Source organism: Leptodactylus fuscus, chromosome 6 (genome assembly GCF_031893055.1).
Source record: "Leptodactylus fuscus isolate aLepFus1 chromosome 6, aLepFus1.hap2, whole genome shotgun sequence".
NCBI classification, from domain to species: Eukaryota; Metazoa; Chordata; class Amphibia; order Anura; family Leptodactylidae; genus Leptodactylus; species Leptodactylus fuscus.
The window spans coordinates 107743817-107766330 of record NC_134270.1 but is presented as its reverse complement, the minus strand read 5'-3'; the positions used below and the strand labels follow the sequence as shown (position 1 = coordinate 107766330).

The 22514-nt window shown below is 44.9% G+C and overlaps 1 long non-coding RNA gene across 1 annotated transcript in view; it reads left to right on the top strand.

Annotated features, from left to right (window-relative positions):
* The window catches only part of LOC142208503 (uncharacterized), a 105559-nt gene extending 87997 nt beyond the window's left edge, over window positions 1–17562 (top strand). The window contains exon 3 of the long non-coding RNA XR_012716892.1: window positions 17396–17562. This is a non-coding gene — a long non-coding RNA (uncharacterized LOC142208503). The remainder of the gene's footprint in view (window positions 1–17395) is intronic.
* The last annotated feature ends 4952 nt before the right edge of the window (window positions 17563–22514 follow it).

Below are 22514 nucleotides of genomic sequence, written 5' to 3'. Positions count from 1 at the left end.
CTAGTGCTCCAAGGTCCCCAACTTCTGTCCAGTCCAGTACGTCTTCTTGCCTCATGTGACCGCTTAAGCCAATCAGCAGCCTCAGGAAAGGAACCGGGACGTCAATCACATACATCTGGGAGAAGCAGGACCAGACCACAGGTGAGTATGTATTTTTTTCACCTTCCCCATCATCCTTGTGCAAAACTGTATACCCTAAAAACCCCTTTAGGCCAGGGTTCCAAGGCCCAGAAACACCATGGGAAAAATTGTGGCATTTTACAGAACAGGCAAAATGGATGTGATTCTAGTGAATCCCATGCCCACTTTGCGGTAAAAACCGCAGTGCAGACACACAGCGATTTCCAAACCAGTGCGGTTTTGGAAATCGCAGCATGTCAATTATATCTACAAAACCGCTGGCAGTTTCCCCATAGGTATAAATGTAACCTGTGTGCCTTAGCCTTAAAGGGGTTTTCCCATCTCAGTGTTTCAGCAAGGCTGCCTGCAGTGTCTGCTTCTCACTTCTTATTTCTTCTCCCTATACCTCCTCTCCTGCCTAATGGGACACACAATCCTTCTGCAGATCAGGTAATATGCAGATGCTTGTACAGAAAGGACTCAGTGTTATCTGTGTGTTTACATAGAGAGACAGCAGACTCGCCTTTATCAGAAAACTGCAATTAGCTGAATGGATTTTCCTGTCGGCACTGAATAAGTTACGTCACGTGTCCTTCTCCCAGGTCTGTGGTTATAGCAGCGCTGTGTAAAACAATGGAAGGAATAATGTCACATTGCAAGGAAAGAAAGCAGAATTTCTAAAGAAATATATTTAGGAAAAGTCTTCAATTCACATAAGCTTCTAGTATAGATAGGATCCTTGAGATGGGACAACCCTGTTAAGGCCGGTGCCCCACATAGTGTAAACGCTGTGATTTGGCTGCAGTGTTTTACAGTACCTGCAAAGTGGATGGGATTCTGGTTAATCCTATCCATACATTGGAGAAAAAATATCGTCAGTGGACGTGCTGTGATTTCAAAAACCAATTTTGTAAATCTCAGTATGTCAATTATACTTACGAAAACTCTGCGGACTTTCTATGAAAAGCTCTGCCAGGTGTCCAGCCAGTTTATCATGTTGCAAAGAAGCTTTGTACTGCGTTGAAACAATATTATCTATTTTTAATTATTTTCCATGTGCACACCACAGAAAATATTTTTTTGTATCAGACAACCTATATAAAGGTTTATACTAAGGCCATGACCACATCTTGCAGTCGTAGTGACACCAAAACAATCAAAAACAGAGTAGTCTTGCTAAAAATGTGGCTTAACATGACTGCCTGTATGAAATCTATAAATATTAGAGATGAGCGAACAGTGTTCTATCGAACTCATGTTCGATCGGATATTAGGCTGTTCGGCATGTTCGAATCGAATCGAACACCGCGTGGTAAAGTGCGCCATTACTCGATTCCCCTCCCACCTTCCCTGGCGCCTTTTTTGCTCCAATAACAGCGCTGGGTAGGTGGGACAGGAACTACGACACCGGTGACGTTGAAAAAAGTAGGCAAAACCCATTGGCTGCCGAAAACATGTGACCTCTAATTTAAAAGAACAGCGACGCCCAGCTTCGCGTCATTCTGAGCTTGCAATTCACCGAGGACGGAGGTTTCCGTCCAGCTAGCTAGGGCTTAGATTCTGGGTAGGCAGGGACAGGCTAGGATAGGAAGGAGAAGACAACCAACAGCTCTTGTAAGAGCTAAATTCCAGGGAGAAGCTTGTCAGTGTAACGTGGCACTGACGGGCTCAATCGCCGCAACCCAGCTTTCCCAGGATCCTGAATGGAATACACTGTCAGTGTATTCCCGTATACCCGATATATACCCCGATACCCGTTCCAACGGTGTGCCCCCCCACCTTCACCCCAGAAATACCCTGCAAGTCCCCTAGCAATAGAATTGGGGCTATATACACCCACAATTTTTACTACTGGTATACAGTGCCATTGTCTGACTGGGAATTCAAAGAATATATTGGGAATACAAATACCCTCATTTCTTGCTACTGCCATATAGTGCCAGTTTCTGACTGGTAATTCAAAGAATATATTGGGGTTACGTGCACCCACAATTTTTACTACTGGTATACAGTGCCATTGTCTGACTGGGAATTCAAAGAATATATTGGGAATACAAATACCCTCATTTCTTGCTACTGCCATATAGTGCCAGTGTCTGACTGGGAATTCAAAGAATATATTGGGGTTACGTGCACCCACAATTTTTACTACTGGTATACAGTGCCATTGTCTGACTGGGAATTCAAAGAGTATATTGGGAATACAAATACCCTCATTTCTTGCTACTGCCATATAGTGCCAGTTTCTGACTGGGAATTCAAAGAATATATTGGGGTTACGTGCACCCACAATTTTTACTACTGGTATACAGTGCCATTGTCTGACTGGGAATTCAAAGAGTATATTGGGAATACAAATACCCTCATTTCTTGCTACTGCCATATAGTGCCAGTGTCTGACTGGGAATTCAAAGAATATATTGGGGTTACGTGCACCCACAATTTTTACTACTGGTATACAGTGCCATTGTCTGACTGGGAATTCAAAGAGTATATTGGGAATACAAATACCCTCATTTCTTGCTACTGCCATATAGTGCCAGTTTCTGACTGGGAATTCAAAGAATATATTGGGGTTACGTGCACCCACAATTTTTACTACTGGTATACAGTGCCATTGTCTGACTGGGAATTCAAAGAATATATTGGGGTTATAAATACCCTCATTTCTTGCTACTGCCATATAGTGCCAGTTTCTGACTGGGAATTCAAAGAATATATTGGGGTTACGTGCACCCACAATTTTTACTACTGGTATACAGTGCCATTGTCTGACTGGGAATTCAAAGAATATATTGGGGTTATAAATACCCTCATTTCTTGCTACTGCCATATAGTGCCAGTTTCTGACTGGTAATTCAAAGAATATATTGGGGTTACGTGCACCCACAATTTTTACTACTGGTATACAGTGCCATTGTCTGACTGGGAATTCAAAGAGTATATTGGGAATACAAATACCCTCATTTCTTGCTACTGCCATATAGTGCCAGTGTCTGACTGGGAATTCAAAGAATATATTGGGGTTACGTGCACCCACAATTTTTACTACTGGTATACAGTGCCATTGTCTGACTGGGAATTCAAAGAGTATATTGGGAATACAAATACCCTCATTTCTTGCTACTGCCATATAGTGCCAGTTTCTGACTGGGAATTCAAAGAATATATTGGGGTTACGTGCACCCACAATTTTTACTACTGGTATACAGTGCCATTGTCTGACTGGGAATTCAAAGAGTATATTGGGAATACAAATACCCTCATTTCTTGCTACTGCCATATAGTGCCAGTGTCTGACTGGGAATTCAAAGAATATATTGGGGTTACGTGCACCCACAATTTTTACTACTGGTATACAGTGCCATTGTCTGACTGGGAATTCAAAGAGTATATTGGGAATACAAATACCCTCATTTCTTGCTACTGCCATATAGTGCCAGTTTCTGACTGGGAATTCAAAGAATATATTGGGGTTACGTGCACCCACAATTTTTACTACTGGTATACAGTGCCATTGTCTGACTGGGAATTCAAAGAATATATTGGGGTTATAAATACCCTCATTTCTTGCTACTGCCATATAGTGCCAGTTTCTGACTGGGAATTCAAAGAATATATTGGGGTTACGTGCACCCACAATTTTTACTACTGGTATACAGTGCCATTGTCTGACTGGGAATTCAAAGAATATATTGGGGTTATAAATACCCTCATTTCTTGCTACTGCCATATAGTGCCAGTTTCTGACTGGTAATTCAAAGAATATATTGGGGTTACGTGCACCCACAATTTTTACTACTGGTATACAGTGCCATTGTCTGACTGGGAATTCAAAGAATATATTGGGGTTATAAATACCCTCATTTCTTGCTACTGCCATATAGTGCCAGTTTCTGACTGGTAATTCAAAGAATATATTGGGGTTACGTGCACCCACAATTTTTACTACTGGTATACAGTGCCATTGTCTGACTGGGAATTCAAAGAGTATATTGGGAATACAAATACCCTCATTTCTTGCTACTGCCATATAGTGCCAGTGTCTGACTGGGAATTCAAAGAATATATTGGGGTTACGTGCACCCACAATTTTTACTACTGGTATACAGTGCCATTGTCTGACTGGGAATTCAAAGAGTATATTGGGAATACAAATACCCTCATTTCTTGCTACTGCCATATAGTGCCAGTTTCTGACTGGGAATTCAAAGAATATATTGGGGTTACGTGCACCCACAATTTTTACTACTGGTATACAGTGCCATTGTCTGACTGGGAATTCAAAGAGTATATTGGGAATACAAATACCCTCATTTCTTGCTACTGCCATATAGTGCCAGTGTCTGACTGGGAATTCAAAGAATATATTGGGGTTACGTGCACCCACAATTTTTACTACTGGTATACAGTGCCATTGTCTGACTGGGAATTCAAAGAGTATATTGGGAATACAAATACCCTCATTTCTTGCTACTGCCATATAGTGCCAGTTTCTGACTGGGAATTCAAAGAATATATTGGGGTTACGTGCACCCACAATTTTTACTACTGGTATACAGTGCCATTGTCTGACTGGGAATTCAAAGAGTATATTGGGAATACAAATACCCTCATTTCTTGCTACTGCCATATAGTGCCAGTGTCTGACTGGGAATTCAAAGAATATATTGGGGTTACGTGCACCCACAATTTTTACTACTGGTATACAGTGCCATTGTCTGACTGGGAATTCAAAGAGTATATTGGGAATACAAATACCCTCATTTCTTGCTACTGCCATATAGTGCCAGTTTCTGACTGGGAATTCAAAGAATATATTGGGGTTACGTGCACCCACAATTTTTACTACTGGTATACAGTGCCATTGTCTGACTGGGAATTCAAAGAGTATATTGGGAATACAAATACCCTCATTTCTTGCTACTGCCATATAGTGCCAGTGTCTGACTGGGAATTCAAAGAATATATTGGGGTTACGTGCACCCACAATTTTTACTACTGGTATACAGTGCCATTGTCTGACTGGGAATTCAAAGAGTATATTGGGAATACAAATACCCTCATTTCTTGCTACTGCCATATAGTGCCAGTTTCTGACTGGGAATTCAAAGAATATATTGGGGTTACGTGCACCCACAATTTTTACTACTGGTATACAGTGCCATTGTCTGACTGGGAATTCAAAGAATATATTGGGGTTATAAATACCCTCATTTCTTGCTACTGCCATATAGTGCCAGTTTCTGACTGGGAATTCAAAGAATATATTGGGGTTACGTGCACCCACAATTTTTACTACTGGTATACAGTGCCATTGTCTGACTGGGAATTCAAAGAATATATTGGGGTTATAAATACCCTCATTTCTTGCTACTGCCATATAGTGCCAGTTTCTGACTGGTAATTCAAAGAATATATTGGGGTTACGTGCACCCACAATTTTTACTACTGGTATACAGTGCCATTGTCTGACTGGGAATTCAAAGAATATATTGGGGTTATAAATACCCTCATTTCTTGCTACTGCCATATAGTGCCAGTTTCTGACTGGTAATTCAAAGAATATATTGGGGTTACGTGCACCCACAATTTTTACTACTGGTATACAGTGCCATTGTCTGACTGGGAATTCAAAGAGTATATTGGGAATACAAATACCCTCATTTCTTGCTACTGCCATATAGTGCCAGTGTCTGACTGGGAATTCAAAGAATATATTGGGGTTACGTGCACCCACAATTTTTACTACTGGTATACAGTGCCATTGTCTGACTGGGAATTCAAAGAGTATATTGGGAATACAAATACCCTCATTTCTTGCTACTGCCATATAGTGCCAGTTTCTGACTGGGAATTCAAAGAATATATTGGGGTTACGTGCACCCACAATTTTTACTACTGGTATACAGTGCCATTGTCTGACTGGGAATTCAAAGAGTATATTGGGAATACAAATACCCTCATTTCTTGCTACTGCCATATAGTGCCAGTGTCTGACTGGGAATTCAAAGAATATATTGGGGTTACGTGCACCCACAATTTTTACTACTGGTATACAGTGCCATTGTCTGACTGGGAATTCAAAGAGTATATTGGGAATACAAATACCCTCATTTCTTGCTACTGCCATATAGTGCCAGTTTCTGACTGGGAATTCAAAGAATATATTGGGGTTACGTGCACCCACAATTTTTACTACTGGTATACAGTGCCATTGTCTGACTGGGAATTCAAAGAGTATATTGGGAATACAAATACCCTCATTTCTTGCTACTGCCATATAGTGCCAGTGTCTGACTGGGAATTCAAAGAATATATTGGGGTTACGTGCACCCACAATTTTTACTACTGGTATACAGTGCCATTGTCTGACTGGGAATTCAAAGAGTATATTGGGAATACAAATACCCTCATTTCTTGCTACTGCCATATAGTGCCAGTTTCTGACTGGGAATTCAAAGAATATATTGGGGTTACGTGCACCCACAATTTTTACTACTGGTATACAGTGCCATTGTCTGACTGGGAATTCAAAGAGTATATTGGGAATACAAATACCCTCATTTCTTGCTACTGCCATATAGTGCCAGTGTCTGACTGGGAATTCAAAGAATATATTGGGGTTACGTGCACCCACAATTTTTACTACTGGTATACAGTGCCATTGTCTGACTGGGAATTCAAAGAGTATATTGGGAATACAAATACCCTCATTTCTTGCTACTGCCATATAGTGCCAGTTTCTGACTGGGAATTCAAAGAATATATTGGGGTTACGTGCACCCACAATTTTTACTACTGGTATACAGTGCCATTGTCTGACTGGGAATTCAAAGAGTATATTGGGAATACAAATACCCTCATTTCTTGCTACTGCCATATAGTGCCAGTTTCTGACTGGGAATTCAAAGAATATATTGGGGTTACGTGCACCCACAATTTTTACTACTGGTATACAGTGCCATTGTCTGACTGGGAATTCAAAGAATATATTGGGGTTATAAATACCCTCATTTCTTGCTACTGCCATATAGTGCCAGTTTCTGACTGGTAATTCAAAGAATATATTGGGGTTACGTGCACCCACAATTTTTACTACTGGTATACAGTGCCATTGTCTGACTGGGAATTCAAAGAATATATTGGGGTTATAAATACCCTCATTTCTTGCTACTGCCATATAGTGCCAGTTTCTGACTGGTAATTCAAAGAATATATTGGGGTTACGTGCACCCACAATTTTTACTACTGGTATACAGTGCCATTGTCTGACTGGGAATTCAAAGAGTATATTGGGAATACAAATACCCTCATTTCTTGCTACTGCCATATAGTGCCAGTGTCTGACTGGGAATTCAAAGAATATATTGGGGTTACGTGCACCCACAATTTTTACTACTGGTATACAGTGCCATTGTCTGACTGGGAATTCAAAGAGTATATTGGGAATACAAATACCCTCATTTCTTGCTACTGCCATATAGTGCCAGTTTCTGACTGGGAATTCAAAGAATATATTGGGGTTACGTGCACCCACAATTTTTACTACTGGTATACAGTGCCATTGTCTGACTGGGAATTCAAAGAGTATATTGGGAATACAAATACCCTCATTTCTTGCTACTGCCATATAGTGCCAGTGTCTGACTGGGAATTCAAAGAATATATTGGGGTTACGTGCACCCACAATTTTTACTACTGGTATACAGTGCCATTGTCTGACTGGGAATTCAAAGAGTATATTGGGAATACAAATACCCTCATTTCTTGCTACTGCCATATAGTGCCAGTTTCTGACTGGGAATTCAAAGAATATATTGGGGTTACGTGCACCCACAATTTTTACTACTGGTATACAGTGCCATTGTCTGACTGGGAATTCAAAGAGTATATTGGGAATACAAATACCCTCATTTCTTGCTACTGCCATATAGTGCCAGTGTCTGACTGGGAATTCAAAGAATATATTGGGGTTACGTGCACCCACAATTTTTACTACTGGTATACAGTGCCATTGTCTGACTGGGAATTCAAAGAGTATATTGGGAATACAAATACCCTCATTTCTTGCTACTGCCATATAGTGCCAGTTTCTGACTGGGAATTCAAAGAATATATTGGGGTTACGTGCACCCACAATTTTTACTACTGGTATACAGTGCCATTGTCTGACTGGGAATTCAAAGAGTATATTGGGAATACAAATACCCTCATTTCTTGCTACTGCCATATAGTGCCAGTGTCTGACTGGGAATTCAAAGAATATATTGGGGTTACGTGCACCCACAATTTTTACTACTGGTATACAGTGCCATTGTCTGACTGGGAATTCAAAGAGTATATTGGGAATACAAATACCCTCATTTCTTGCTACTGCCATATAGTGCCAGTTTCTGACTGGGAATTCAAAGAATATATTGGGGTTACGTGCACCCACAATTTTTACTACTGGTATACAGTGCCATTGTCTGACTGGGAATTCAAAGAGTATATTGGGAATACAAATACCCTCATTTCTTGCTACTGCCATATAGTGCCAGTGTCTGACTGGGAATTCAAAGAATATATTGGGGTTACGTGCACCCACAATTTTTACTACTGGTATACAGTGCCAATTTCTAACTAGGAATTCAAAATGCGCAAGGCTCCCGGAAAGGGACGTGGACGAGGCCGTGGGCGAGGTCGGGGGAATGGTTCTGGGGAGCAAGGTAGCAGTGAAGCCACAGGGCGTCCCGTGCCTACTCCTGTGGGGCAGCAAGCATTGCGCCACTCCACAGTGCCAGGGTTGCTTGCCACATTAACTAAACTGCAGGGTACAAACCTTAGTAGGCCCGAGAACCAGGAACAGGTCTTGCAATGGCTGTCAGAGAACGCTTACAGCACATTGTCCAGCAGCCAGTCAGACTCTGCCTCCTCTCCTCCTATTACCCAACAGTCTTGTCTTCCTTCCTCCCAAAATTCCGAAGCTTTACAGAACAATAACCCAAACTGTCCCTGCTCCCCAGAGCTGTTCTCCGCTCCTTTCATTGTCCCTCAACCTGCCTCTCCACGTCACGATTCCACGAACCTAACAGAGGAGCATCTGTATCCAGATGCTCAAACACTAGAGTCTCCTCCATCTCCGTTCGATTTGGTGGTGGATGACCAGCAACCCACCCTCATCGACGATGATGTGACGCAGTTGCCGTCAGGGCATCCAGTTGACCGGCGCATTGTGCGGGAGGAGGAGATGAGACAGGAGTTGGAAGAGGAAGTGGTGGATGATGAGGACACTGACCCGACCTGGACAGGGGGGATGTCAAGCGGGGAAAGTAGTGTGGATGTTGAGGCAGGTGCAGCACCAAAAAGGGTAGCTAGAGGCAGAGGCAGAGGTCAGCAGCTTAGGCGAAGCCAGGCCACACCCGGAATCTCCCAAGATGTTCCAGTTCGTACCCAGCCCCGAAAAACTCCCACCTCGAGGGCACGTTTCTCGAAGGTGTGGAGTTTTTTCAAGGAATGCGCCGAGGACAGATATAGTGTTGTCTGCACAATTTGCCTCTCGAAATTGATTAGGGGCTCTGAGAAGAGCAACCTGTCCACCACTTCAATGCGCCGTCATTTGGAATCCAAGCACTGGAATCAGTGGCAGGCAGCAACGGCAGGACAAAGGCCGACTGCCGTTCACGCCACTGCCACTGCCTCTGCCTCTGCCTCTGCCACTGCCACTGCTGACTGTGCTGGCGATGCACTCCAGAGGACGAGCCAGGACACCACTTCATCTGCCTCCGCCACTTTGTTGACTTCTACCTCATCCTCCCCTGGTCCTGTCTTATCTCCTTCTCCTGCACCATCAAAGGCACCATCAGGCGTTTCTTTACAACAACCCACCATCTCTCAGACATTGGAGCGGCGGCAGAAATACACTGCTAACCACCCACACGCGCAAGCCTTGAACGCCAACATCGCTAAACTGCTGGCCCAGGAGATGTTGGCGTTCCGGCTTGTTGAAACTCCCGCCTTCCTGGACCTGATGGCAACTGCGGCACCTCGCTATGCCGTCCCTAGCCGTCACTACTTCTCCCGGTGTGCCGTCCCCGCCTTGCACCAGCACGTGTCACTCAACATCAGGCGGGCCCTTAGTTCCGCGCTTTGCACAAAGGTCCACTTGACCACCGACGCGTGGACAAGTGCATGCGGACAGGGACGCTACATTTCACTGACGGCACACTGGGTGAATGTAGTTGAGGCTGGGACTGCTTCCCAAACTGGCCCGGTGTACCTCGTCTCCCCGCCTAACATTCCTGGCAGGGACACGAGAAGAACACCCCCCTCCTCCTCCTCCTCCTCTACCGCCTCCTCCTCCGCCACCGCCTCCTCCTCCGCTGTTAGATTGACCCCAGCTACGAGTTGGAAACGTTGCAGCACTGGCGTTGGTAGACGTCAGCAGGCTGTGCTGAAGCTGATCAGCTTGGGGGACAGACAGCACACTGCCTCCGAGGTGAGGGATGCCCTCCTCGATGAGACGGCAATATGGTTTGAGCCGCTGCACCTGGGCCCAGGCATGGTCGTTTGTGATAACGGCCGGAACCTGGTAGCAGCTCTGGAGCTTGCCGGACTCCAACATGTTCCATGCCTGGCCCACGTCTTCAACCTAGTGGTGCAACGTTTCCTAAAGAGCTACCCCAATGTTCCAGAGCTACTGGTGAAAGTGCGGCGCATGTGCGCCCACTTTCGCAAGTCGACAGTAGCCGCTGCTAGCTTAAAATCTCTCCAGCAACGCCTGCATGTGCCACAACACCGGCTTTTGTGCGACGTCCCCACACGCTGGAACTCAACGTTTCAGATGTTGAATAGAGTGGTTGAGCAGCAGAGACCTTTGATGGAATACCAGCTACAAAACCCTAGGGTGCCACAAAGTCAGCTGCCTCAGTTTCACATCCATGAGTGGCCATGGATGAGAGACCTTTGTGACATCCTACGGGTCTTTGAGGAGTCCACAAGGAGGGTGAGCTCTGAGGATGCGATGGTGAGCCTTACAATCCCGCTCTTGTGTGTTCTGAGAGAATCCCTGATTGACATCAGGGATAACTCAGATCACACAGAGGAGTTAGGGATAGCATCCGATCCGTCACAGCTGGAGAGTAGGTCCACACATCTGTCCGCTTCACTGCGTTTAATGGAGGAGGAGGAGGAGGAGGAGGAGGAAGAAGAGTTGTCCGATGATGTGATGGTGATACAGGAGGCTTCCGGGCAACTTCGAATCGTCCCATTGTTGCAGCGCGGATGGGTAGACATGGAGGATGAGGAGGAAATGGAGATTGAACTTTCCGGTGGGGCCAGAGGAGTCATGCCAACTAACACTGTGGCAGACATGGCTGAGTTCATGTTGGGGTGCTTTACAACCGACAAGCGTATTGTCAAAATCATGGAGGACAACCAGTACTGGATCTTTGCTATCCTTGACCCCCGGTATAAAAACAACATCTCGTCTTTTATTCCGGTAGAGGGGAGGGCCAATCGCATCAATGCTTGCCACAGGCAATTGGTGCAGAATATGATGGAGATGTTTCCAGCATGTGACGTTGGCGGCAGGGAGGGCAGTTCCTCCAGTAGGCAACCAAGTTCTCACCGGTCCACACAAACGAGGGGCACACTGTCTAAGGTCTGGGACACCTTGATGGCACCCCCTCGCCAAAGTGCCGCCACGGAGGGTCCTAGTGTCACCAGGCGTGAGAAGTATAGGCGCATGTTGCGGGAATACCTTTCCGACCACAGCCCTGTCCTCTCCGACCCCTCTGCGCCCTACACGTATTGGGTGTCGAAGTTGGACCTGTGGCTTGAACTTGCCCTATATGCCTTGGAGGTGCTGTCCTGTCCTGCCGCCAGCGTCCTATCTGAGAGGGTGTTCAGTGCAGCCGGTGGCATCATCACTGACAAGCGCACCCGTCTGTCAGCTGAGAGTGCCGACCGGCTCACTTTGATAAAAATGAACCACCACTGGGTAGAGCCGTCATTTTTGTGCCCACCTGTGTAAAGCACCCCAACATGAAACTCCATGTCTGTACTCAACCTCTCCAATTCCTCCGCATCCTCATACTCATCCACCATAAGCGTTGCACAATTCTGCTAATACTAGGCTCCCTCCACCCTGATTTCCCCCAACTCTGCTGGTTAGAGGCTCCCTCCACCATGAATTTGCCCAAACTGGGCTGTTTAGAGGCTCCCTCCACCATGAATTGGTCCAAACTGGGTTTTTTAGAGGCTCCCTCCACCATGAATTTGCCCAAACTGGGCTGTTTAGAGGCTCCCTCCACCATGAATTGGTCCAAACTGGGCTGGTTAGAGGCTCCCTCCACCATGAATTTCCCAAAACTTGGCTGTTTAGAGGCTCCCTCCACCATGAATTTGCCCAAACTGGGCTGTTTAGAGGCTCCCTCCACCATTAATTGGTCCAAACTGGGCTGGTTAGAGGCTCCCTCCACCATGAATTTGCCCAAACTGGGGTGGTTAGAGGCTCCCTCCACCATTAATTGGTCCAAACTGGGCTGGTTAGAGGCTCCCTCCACCATGAATTTCCCAAAACTTGGCTGTTTAGAGGCTCCCTCCACCATTAATTGGTCCAAACTGGGCTGGTTAGAGGCTCCCTCCACCATGAATTTGCCCAAACTGGGCTGTTTAGAGGCTCCCTCCACCATTAATTGGTCCAAACTGGGCTGGTTAGAGGCTCCCTCCACCATGAATTTGCCCAAACTGGGCTGTTTAGAGGCTCCCTCCACCATGAATTGGTCCAAACTGGGGTGGTTAGAGGCTCCCTCCACCATGAATTGGTCCAAACTGGGGTGGTTAGAGGCTCCCTCCACCATTAATTGGTCCAAACTGGGCTGGTTAGAGGCTCCCTCCACCATGAATTTGCCCAAACTGGGCTGTTTAGAGGCTCCCTCCACCATTAATTGGTCCAAACTGGGCTGGTTAGAGGCTCCCTCCACCATGAATTTGCCCAAACTGGGCTGTTTAAAGGCTCCCTCCACCATGAATTGGTCCAAACTGGGGTGGTTAGAGGCTCCCTCCACCATGAATTGGTCCAAACTGGGGTGGTTAGAGGCTCCCTCCACCATTAATTGGTCCAAACTGGGCTGGTTAGAGGCTCCCTCCACCATTAATTGGTCCAAACTGGGCTGGTTAGAGGCTCCCTCCACCATGAATTTGCCCAAACTGGGGTGGTTAGAGGCTCCCTCCACCATTAATTGGTCCAAACTGGGCTGGTTAGAGGCTCCCTCCACAATTAATTGGTCCAAACTGGGCTAATTAGAGGCTCCCTCCACCATGAATTGGTCCAAACTGGGTTTTTTAGAGGCTCCCTCCACCATGAATTTGCCCAAACTGGGCTGTTTAGAGGCTCCCTCCACCATGAATTGGTCCAAACTGGGCTGGTTAGAGGCTCCCTCCACCATGAATTGGTCCAAACTGGGCTGGTTAGAGGCTCCCTCCACCATGAATTTGCCCAAACTGGGGTGGTTAGAGGCTCCCTCCACCATTAATTGGTCCAAACTGGGCTGGTTAGAGGCTCCCTCCACAATTAATTGGTCCAAACTGGGCTAATTAGAGGCTCCCTCCACCATGAATTGGTCCAAACTGGGTTTTTTAGAGGCTCCCTCCACCATGAATTTGCCCAAACTGGGCTGTTTAGAGGCTCCCTCCACCATGAATTGGTCCAAACTGGGCTGGTTAGAGGCTCCCTCCACCATGAATTTCCCAAAACTTGGCTGTTTAGAGGCTCCCTCCACCATTAATTGGTCCAAACTGGGCTGGTTAGAGGCTCCCTCCACCATTAATTGGTCCAAACTGGGCTGGTTAGAGGCTCCCTCCACCATTAATTGGTCCAAACTGGGCTGGTTAGAGGCTCCCTCCACCATGAATTTCCCAAAACTTGGCTGTTTAGAGGCTCCCTCCACCATTAATTGGTCCAAACTGGGCTGGTTAGAGGCTCCCTCCACCATGAATTTGCCCAAACTGGGCTGTTTAGAGGCTCCCTCCACCATGAATTGGTCCAAACTGGGTTTTTTAGAGGCTCCCTCCACCATTAATTGGTCCAAACTGGGCTGGTTAGAGGCTCCCTCCACAATTAATTGGTCCAAACTGGGCTAATTAGAGGCTCCCTCCACCATGAATTGGTCCAAACTGGGTTTTTTAGAGGCTCCCTCCACCATGAATTTGCCCAAACTGGGCTGTTTAGAGGCTCCCTCCACCATGAATTGGTCCAAACTGGGCTGGTTAGAGGCTCCCTCCACCATGAATTGGTCCAAACTGGGGTGGTTAGAGGCTCCCTCCACCATTAATTGGTCCAAACTGGGCTGGTTAGAGGCTCCCTCCACCATTAATTGGTCCAAACTGGGCTGGTTAGAGGCTCCCTCCACCATGAATTTGCCCAAACTGGGGTGGTTAGAGGCTCCCTCCACCATTAATTGGTCCAAACTGGGCTGGTTAGAGGCTCCCTCCACAATTAATTGGTCCAAACTGGGCTAATTAGAGGCTCCCTCCACCATGAATTGGTCCAAACTGGGTTTTTTAGAGGCTCCCTCCACCATGAATTTGCCCAAACTGGGCTGTTTAGAGGCTCCCTCCACCATGAATTGGTCCAAACTGGGCTGGTTAGAGGCTCCCTCCACCATGAATTTCCCAAAACTTGGCTGTTTAGAGGCTCCCTCCACCATGAATTTGCCCAAACTGGGCTGTTTAGAGGCTCCCTCCACCATTAATTGGTCCAAACTGGGCTGGTTAGAGGCTCCCTCCACCATGAATTTGCCCAAACTGGGGTGGTTAGAGGCTCCCTCCACCATTAATTGGTCCAAACTGGGCTGGTTAGAGGCTCCCTCCACCATGAATTTCCCAAAACTTGGCTGTTTAGAGGCTCCCTCCACCATTAATTGGTCCAAACTGGGCTGGTTAGAGGCTCCCTCCACCATGAATTTGCCCAAACTGGGCTGTTTAGAGGCTCCCTCCACCATTAATTGGTCCAAACTGGGCTGGTTAGAGGCTCCCTCCACCATGAATTTGCCCAAACTGGGCTGTTTAGAGGCTCCCTCCACCATGAATTGGTCCAAACTGGGGTGGTTAGAGGCTCCCTCCACCATGAATTGGTCCAAACTGGGGTGGTTAGAGGCTCCCTCCACCATTAATTGGTCCAAACTGGGCTGGTTAGAGGCTCCCTCCACCTTGAATTTCCCAAAACTTGGCTGTTTAGAGGCTCCCTCCACCATTAATTGGTCCAAACTGGGCTGGTTAGAGGCTCCCTCCACCATGAATTTGCCCAAACTGGGCTGTTTAGAGGCTCCCTCCACCATGAATTTGCCCAAACTGGGCTGTTTAGAGGCTCCCTCCACCATGAATTGGTCCAAACTGGGCTGGTTAGAGGCTCCCTCCACCATGAATTTCCCAAAACTTGGCTGTTTAGAGGCTCCCTCCACCATTAATTGGTCCAAACTGGGCTGGTTAGAGGCTCCCTCCACCATGAATTTGCCCAAACTGGGGTGGTTAGAGGCTCCCTCCACCATTAATTGGTCCAAACTGGGCTGGTTAGAGGCTCCCTCCACCATTAATTGGTCCAAACTGGGCTAATTAGAGGCTCCCTCCACCATGAATTGGTCCAAACTGGGTTTTTTAGAGGCTCCCTCCACCATGAATTTGCCCAAACTGGGCTGTTTAGAGGCTCCCTCCACCATGAATTGGTCCAAACTGGGCTGGTTAGAGGCTCCCTCCACCATGAATTGGTCCAAACTGGGCTGGTTAGAGGCTCCCTCCACCATGAATTTCCCAAAACTTGGCTGTTTAGAGGCTCCCTCCACCATTAATTGGTCCAAACTGGGCTGGTTAGAGGCTCCCTCCACCATGAATTGGTCCAAACTGGGGTTTTTAGAGGCTCCCTCCACCATGAATTGGTCCAAACTGGGGTTTTTAGAGTCTCCCTCCACCATGAATTGGTCCAAACTGGGGTTTTTAGAGTCTCCCTCCACCATGAATTGGTCCAAACTGGGGTTTTTAGAGGCTCCCTCCACCATGAATTTGCCCAAACTCTGCTGGTTAGAGGCTCAATCCACCCTGATTTTCAAAACAAATGTTGGTGCCAACCTCAACTTACTACAAGGGCCAAATTCACTGCTGGTGACAAGCTCTCCTCACTGCAAGTGCCAAATACACATGTTTCAAGGTGTTTTCCTACTGTCAGAGAGGTGGTATTGAGTGTGTAAAGTGTGTAGTTGTTAGGCTGTGATGTTGGGGTAATAGAGGGTCTTTGGTGTGTTAGATGCCCCCAGACATGCTTCCCCTGCTGTCCCAGTGTCATTCCAGAGGTGTTGGCATCATTTCCTGGGGTGTCATAGTGGACTTGGTGACCCTCCAGACACGGATTTGGGTTTCCCCCTTAACGAGTATCTGTTCCCCATAGACTATAATGGGGTTCGAAACCCGTTCGAACACACGAACATTGAGCGGCTGTTCGAATCGAATTTCGAACCTCGAACATTTTAGTGTTCGCTCATCTCTAATAAATATCTCAAATCTTTTCCTCCAATGGCATGGGTGTGGCACTGTGCAGTGGCTAGGATACAGTAGTGGCTTCAGAAAACCAGAGCTCCAATGTTTATAAAGACATATTATTAAAATGAATAATCAAAGAACAATGGACCTTATAACAACACAATGGTTGAAGCAATATATGTAATTTTAGATAGCCAGGGCTATATTCAGCAAAACCCCTCTGCAGTGTGAAACAAGCAAAACAAAATGGTGCTTTGCAGTATGCAGGGAAATATATTTACTTAAATCTCTATAGAAATAAACAGAGGTAATTCACACACGGTTTGTTTTACTGTACTTTGGGGCTTTCCTCCATAAAATACACAGTGTACTGCAAATGACCTTAGACCCCAGGTATATTAGCAGAAATAAGATAAAGCTCTCCACATTGTTTTATGCTCTTAAGTGAAGCTTTTTAAGGGACAAAACCATTTTTGGACACAGACAATGCAGCTGAGAGCCTGGCAGGTAAATGCATGAGAATCACACTGCAAAGCATCATTACTGCTCTAGCAGGCTGCAGATATGCTCAGCATAAGATTATCTTCCAGGAAAACTGCTGACACCATGCGGTATCCTGCAGGACCCAAGAAGACAGGATGTATATCGCAAAGACAATCTAAAGAATATCTACCATGGGGCTAAACACAATCAATTTCTCATTTTAAAGCTTGCTTTCATTCAGTATATAACATGTCATATTTTTCTTTTTCTCATATAGGAAGCAAAGGGAATGTGCTGCACAGCATGGGATCATTTATAAAGAGTCACAGATTATGAACTGCAAAACCTACAAGAACATGTGAAGAATCATTATAAACAGCTCATGTGGATATTCTGGGGTTGGGGGTGATATCCTGGGAAGTGTTTATATACTGTATGAGAGACTCTGGGCAATAAGTAAAGCATTCACCATTTTTCTGAACAGTTGTTCTCATATTTAAGGTAAATATATGTATATAGGTAAAGTTCCCGGTGTTCTAGGACATTGAAGGTTGAAATGCTTCAGTTGGTACCAGCTAGCTGTCCATATGATATGGAATAAGTGTCTTATAGCTGGGGGTCCAACTTATGGCACCACTAGCAATCACCAGGACTTGTCGTTAGACGGAACAGTCTGGAACAGTGATTTCTGTCTGTTTCCTCTGCGGACGTTCTGCTTCAATTATACCTATATGGAAAATATCAATGTTTTTGTTAGTATATTTAACATTCTCCGAATTAACGGTTTTGATATCGCATCATATCTGCTGTGGATATTTTTCTGCAATGTGTGGTTGGGATTAGCTAGAAAAGCTGGCAGCCATACCACAGTGTTTACTCCACGTGGGGTCCTGGCCTTAACCACATTCCTAACATTCACTGTATATGTTGTGTCTTTAAGGCTGGGGCCCCACATGGCGTGAACGCTGCGTTTTCCAAAACCGTTGATGCAAATTTCCCAAAAGGTATAATGGAAGCTAAAAGTCCATAGAGGAAACCTTCTGCGGGAAAAACTGTGATGCTGGCATGGTTTTTCCCGCAGTGCTTTTTTGCTACCCGCTACCTGCGGCCTTAGCCTAAAGGTAACACACACTGAGGGGTTCTCTGCTGTTTTACATAGCAGATAACCAGCAGTGTCTGTGGCCTGAAATTACTCCGATCATAGACTAAAAGGATGCATTCACATGGAGGAAAACGGCGCTTTATTTGGCGCTGAATTTTTAGCACTGAAAAAAAAAAAAAAACCTCCCATTGATTTCAATGGGTTCCGCTACCTGTTTTTTTCCACTAGCGGAATTTTCCACGGTGAAAAAAAGCCTCCCATTGATTTCAATGGGTTATGCTAGCTTTTTTTTTTTTCCACTAATGGAAAATTCCGCTAGTGGGAAAAAAAAAAAAAAAACTAACAGAACCCATTGAAATCAATGGGAGGCTTTTATTTTTTTCAACGCTGAAAATTCAGTGCCAAATAGAGCGCCATTTTTCTCCATGTGAATGGACCCTAAACTGTATGTTCACATGGCAGAATTTGGCACTATAGTTGATTTTTTTTCAAGTGGATCCCACCTGGTTACACCCATTGAGGTGAATGGGTAGCAGAAAGCTTTGCCTGGCAGATACGTAATTTGCTGCAAAATTTGGTCAAGTGGAAAAATTCAGCTTCAAATTTCTGAAGCTGAGTTTTTCCGTTAGGAAAAATTCCTGAAGCTCAGTTTTTCAGGTAAGAAAAATTTTGCCCTGTGAACAGAAACTTACCCTTCAGATGCTATGGTCAGATATGACCACAGTGGTTACTTGCACTTTCTGTTCCATTGTCATGGCAGTTGTGAGATTTCTGAAGGCTCCCAAACCTGCTAATGTATTTAATCCTGCCTCAGGCAAAATCTAATACAAACCTAGCAACTTTTACATAGTCTGCAGTACAGTAGTATTACAATCTATGGTGTAAGCAACATAAAGATTGCTTCAAGCCCCCAGGGAATCTACAAGTAGTAAAAGAAAAAAAAAACAAAAAACAAAAACATTAGGTATTAAATCACCAAATAGAAGACTGCTTCTCCATCCAGACTTTTGAATAAAATATAACCTTTAACCCTTTCCCGCCGATGGCATTTTTTTATTTTTGTTTTTCATTTTTGACTCCCCTCCTTCTAAACCCCATAACTTTTTTATTTTTCCGCTCCCAGAGCCATATGAGGTCTTAATTTTTGCGGGACAATTTTTTCTTCATGATGCCACCATTAATTATTCTTTAGAATGTACTGGGAAGCTGGAAAAAAATTCAGAATGGGGTGGATTTGAAGAAAAAATGCATTTCTGCGACTTTCTTAAGGCTTTGGTTTTACGGCGTTCACTGTGCAGCCAAAATGACATGGCCCCTGTATTCTGTGTTTCGGTACGGTTCCAAGGATACCAAATTTATATGGTTTTATTTACATTTTGACCCCTTAAAAAGAATCCAAAACTGTTAAAAAATTTTTTTTCTAAAAGTCGCCATATTCTGACAGCCATAACTTTTCTTATACTTCCGTGTACGGGGATGCATAGGGCAGCTTTTTTTGCGGGGCCGAGTGTACTTTTTAGTTCTACCATTTTCGGGAAATGCTATTGCTTTGATCACTTTTTATTCAAATTTTTATCAGAATCAAAACAGTGAAAAAACAGCGGTTTGGAACTTTTGACTATTTTTCCCGTTACGGCATTTACCGAACAGGAAAAATATTTTTATAGATTTGTAGAGTGGGCGATTTCGGACACGGGGATACCAAACATGTATGTGTTTCACAGTTTTTAACTACTTTTATATGTGTTCTAGGGAAAGGGGGGGGGGTGATTTTAATTTTTAATACTTTTTTATATTTTTTTTTACTTTTTTTAAAAAAAAATTCCCCGCATTTATTAGACCCCCTAGGGGTGTTGAACCCCAGGGGGTCTGATCACTAATGCAATGCATTACAATGCTAATGCATTGCAAAAAAATCATCCTTTCTTTTGCAGGCTGCATAGACCAGCCTGCAAAAGATAGAGATTGCAGACCGGCCGGGGAGCCTTGTAAAGGCTACCGGCTGTCATGGCAATGTGACGTCGGCCCTGGAGCATGCTCCAGGAGCCAGCGATCACCGGCAAAATGGCAGCGCCCATGCGCCGCCGGAAAAATGGCGCCTCCGGACCGATCGGAGACATTAGAGCCGGTTGTCTACTGCTTAAAAGATAAAGATACTGCTTTAAAGATAACTGCTTAAAGCAGTAGACACCCGGCGGCTATGGCGGCCGCCCGGCTCCCGGGCAGTTGCCATAGTTACAGACCCGACATGCGCCGTACTATTACGGCGGATGTCGGGAAGGGGTTAATCCATGACTTTAAAAATTACAAGATCCATGGTGCTAGGGACCAGATGTTGGCCCCCACTAATCAGGTGTTTCTGTCCTATCTGGAGCATAAAGACCTATCCTAAGGGTATTAAAAAAAAAAAAAAATTAACCCCTGGAAATTTTTCACTCTTTATGTTGATAATTTGCAGCTATATATTATATTTGCAGCTATATATTATATATGTATAAAAGATGTGTGTAATACTTTCATGCTAATTTTTTCTACATTTATGCCAGTTATGAGGTGTAAGAAACAAGTATATGTGTTATGTGCTTTATGAGTTGCACTAAATGTTTTATGCCTTTTTTTCTCACTTTAAATGTATGCACTTTATGACACTATTCTGCTTTAAAATACTGCTGATACCTAAGGCCAGTTGCAGACAACCGTGCTGTGGGTCAGTGTGCTGTCTGTGTATTTCAGAGAATACACTGACCCATTCTTTTCTATGGCCCCATACACACGACCTTGATTATCACAGTCCCATGTGCGGGCAGCATCAGATAGGACATGTCCTAATCCTGTCCTGTGCTTCTGTGGCTTTTATTCATTTAATGAATGGAGTTGCAGAAGCAGATCCCGTGCACAGGTGGCACAAGAGGACATTCCCATTTCCCACTTTGTGCAGACCATGCTTTTAAATCATGGCAGGCCAGTTGCAACACAGTTGCCCTTCCGGCCTTAGTCCCAGATAGGGATTTAGGCCTGGTTCACATCTGCGTTTGGTATTCCGTTCGGGGAGTCCGCTTGTGGTCCTCCCTCCCCTCCCTCCCCCCCCCCCCGAACGCATTGACAAGCGGTGAGCTTATGAAAGCACACGGATCCCATAGACCAGGGGTAGGGAACCTTCGGCTCTCCAGCTGCTGTGAAACTACAACTCCCAGCATGCTCCATTCACTTCCATGGGAGTTCCCAGAACAGCAGAGCCAGTATGCATGCTGGGAGTTGTAGTTTTGCAACAGCTGGAGAGCCGTACGTTCCCTACCCCTGCCATAGACTGTTCCCGTGTGTTTTCCACACGGAGTCTGGACACAACATGTGGAGAGGAAAATACTTCATGAACTACTTTCCTCTCCACATGACTCATGACTACAGCATAGACTATAATCAACCGCCATAGCACAGGTAATATTACCCGTAGGCTTACGCAAAAAACAAAACAAAACCCACGCTGCATATTTTCTGCTCTTATTATACCTGTAGGGAAAGTGTGAGTGTATCCGCAGGTACAATTGACATGCTAAGATTTTCAAAAACACTAATTTTTTTATGCAATGTGTGGATGGGATTAGCCAGCATCTCATTCACTTTCTAGATACTGTAAAATGCAGTGTCCACCCCACCCCTGCTGTGTTTTCACAGCAGCAAACGTTGAGTATTTAGCACTGTTGTGGATGTATTTGCAGATCATTTTTGGAAGCTGGATAACCCCTTTAAAGACTTCATTTTGCTGTGGATTCAGCAGGGTCTGTCAGCTATGGTAAAACCCTGAACAGAAGTGAAGATTTGCCACTTGCGGTCCTGGTGTTTACAGACATTAAAAGTTGGTGGACCTGATAACATGAAAATAAACCATCTGGTGATGGAAAATAATACAAAGTTGTAACTGGAAATCCTTTTAACCAGTGTAATGTAAAATGGAAGATAAATCAATATTTAATTACAGTATTACTTGATACTAGGACTAACTTGATGGCAGTGGGGACATTACTGACTCTCTCCCACACTTTCTGATTGCTATATATTGCTAGCCCTAAACAGGGTAGGGTTACCATTGTTATTCATGTAGTTTTTGCATTTATTACTTTTCTGCACTACCCTTACATCTATTACTTTGCATTCGTAAACTACCTACATCCATGCACCACTACACTAACTTCATAACATTTACACCCCTCTACTTATTACAATGGGCAACCAGACTTTCCCTGTACTCAGAATATTGTTAAATAATATTCCATAGCAGGTGTAAAGCAATATCTGC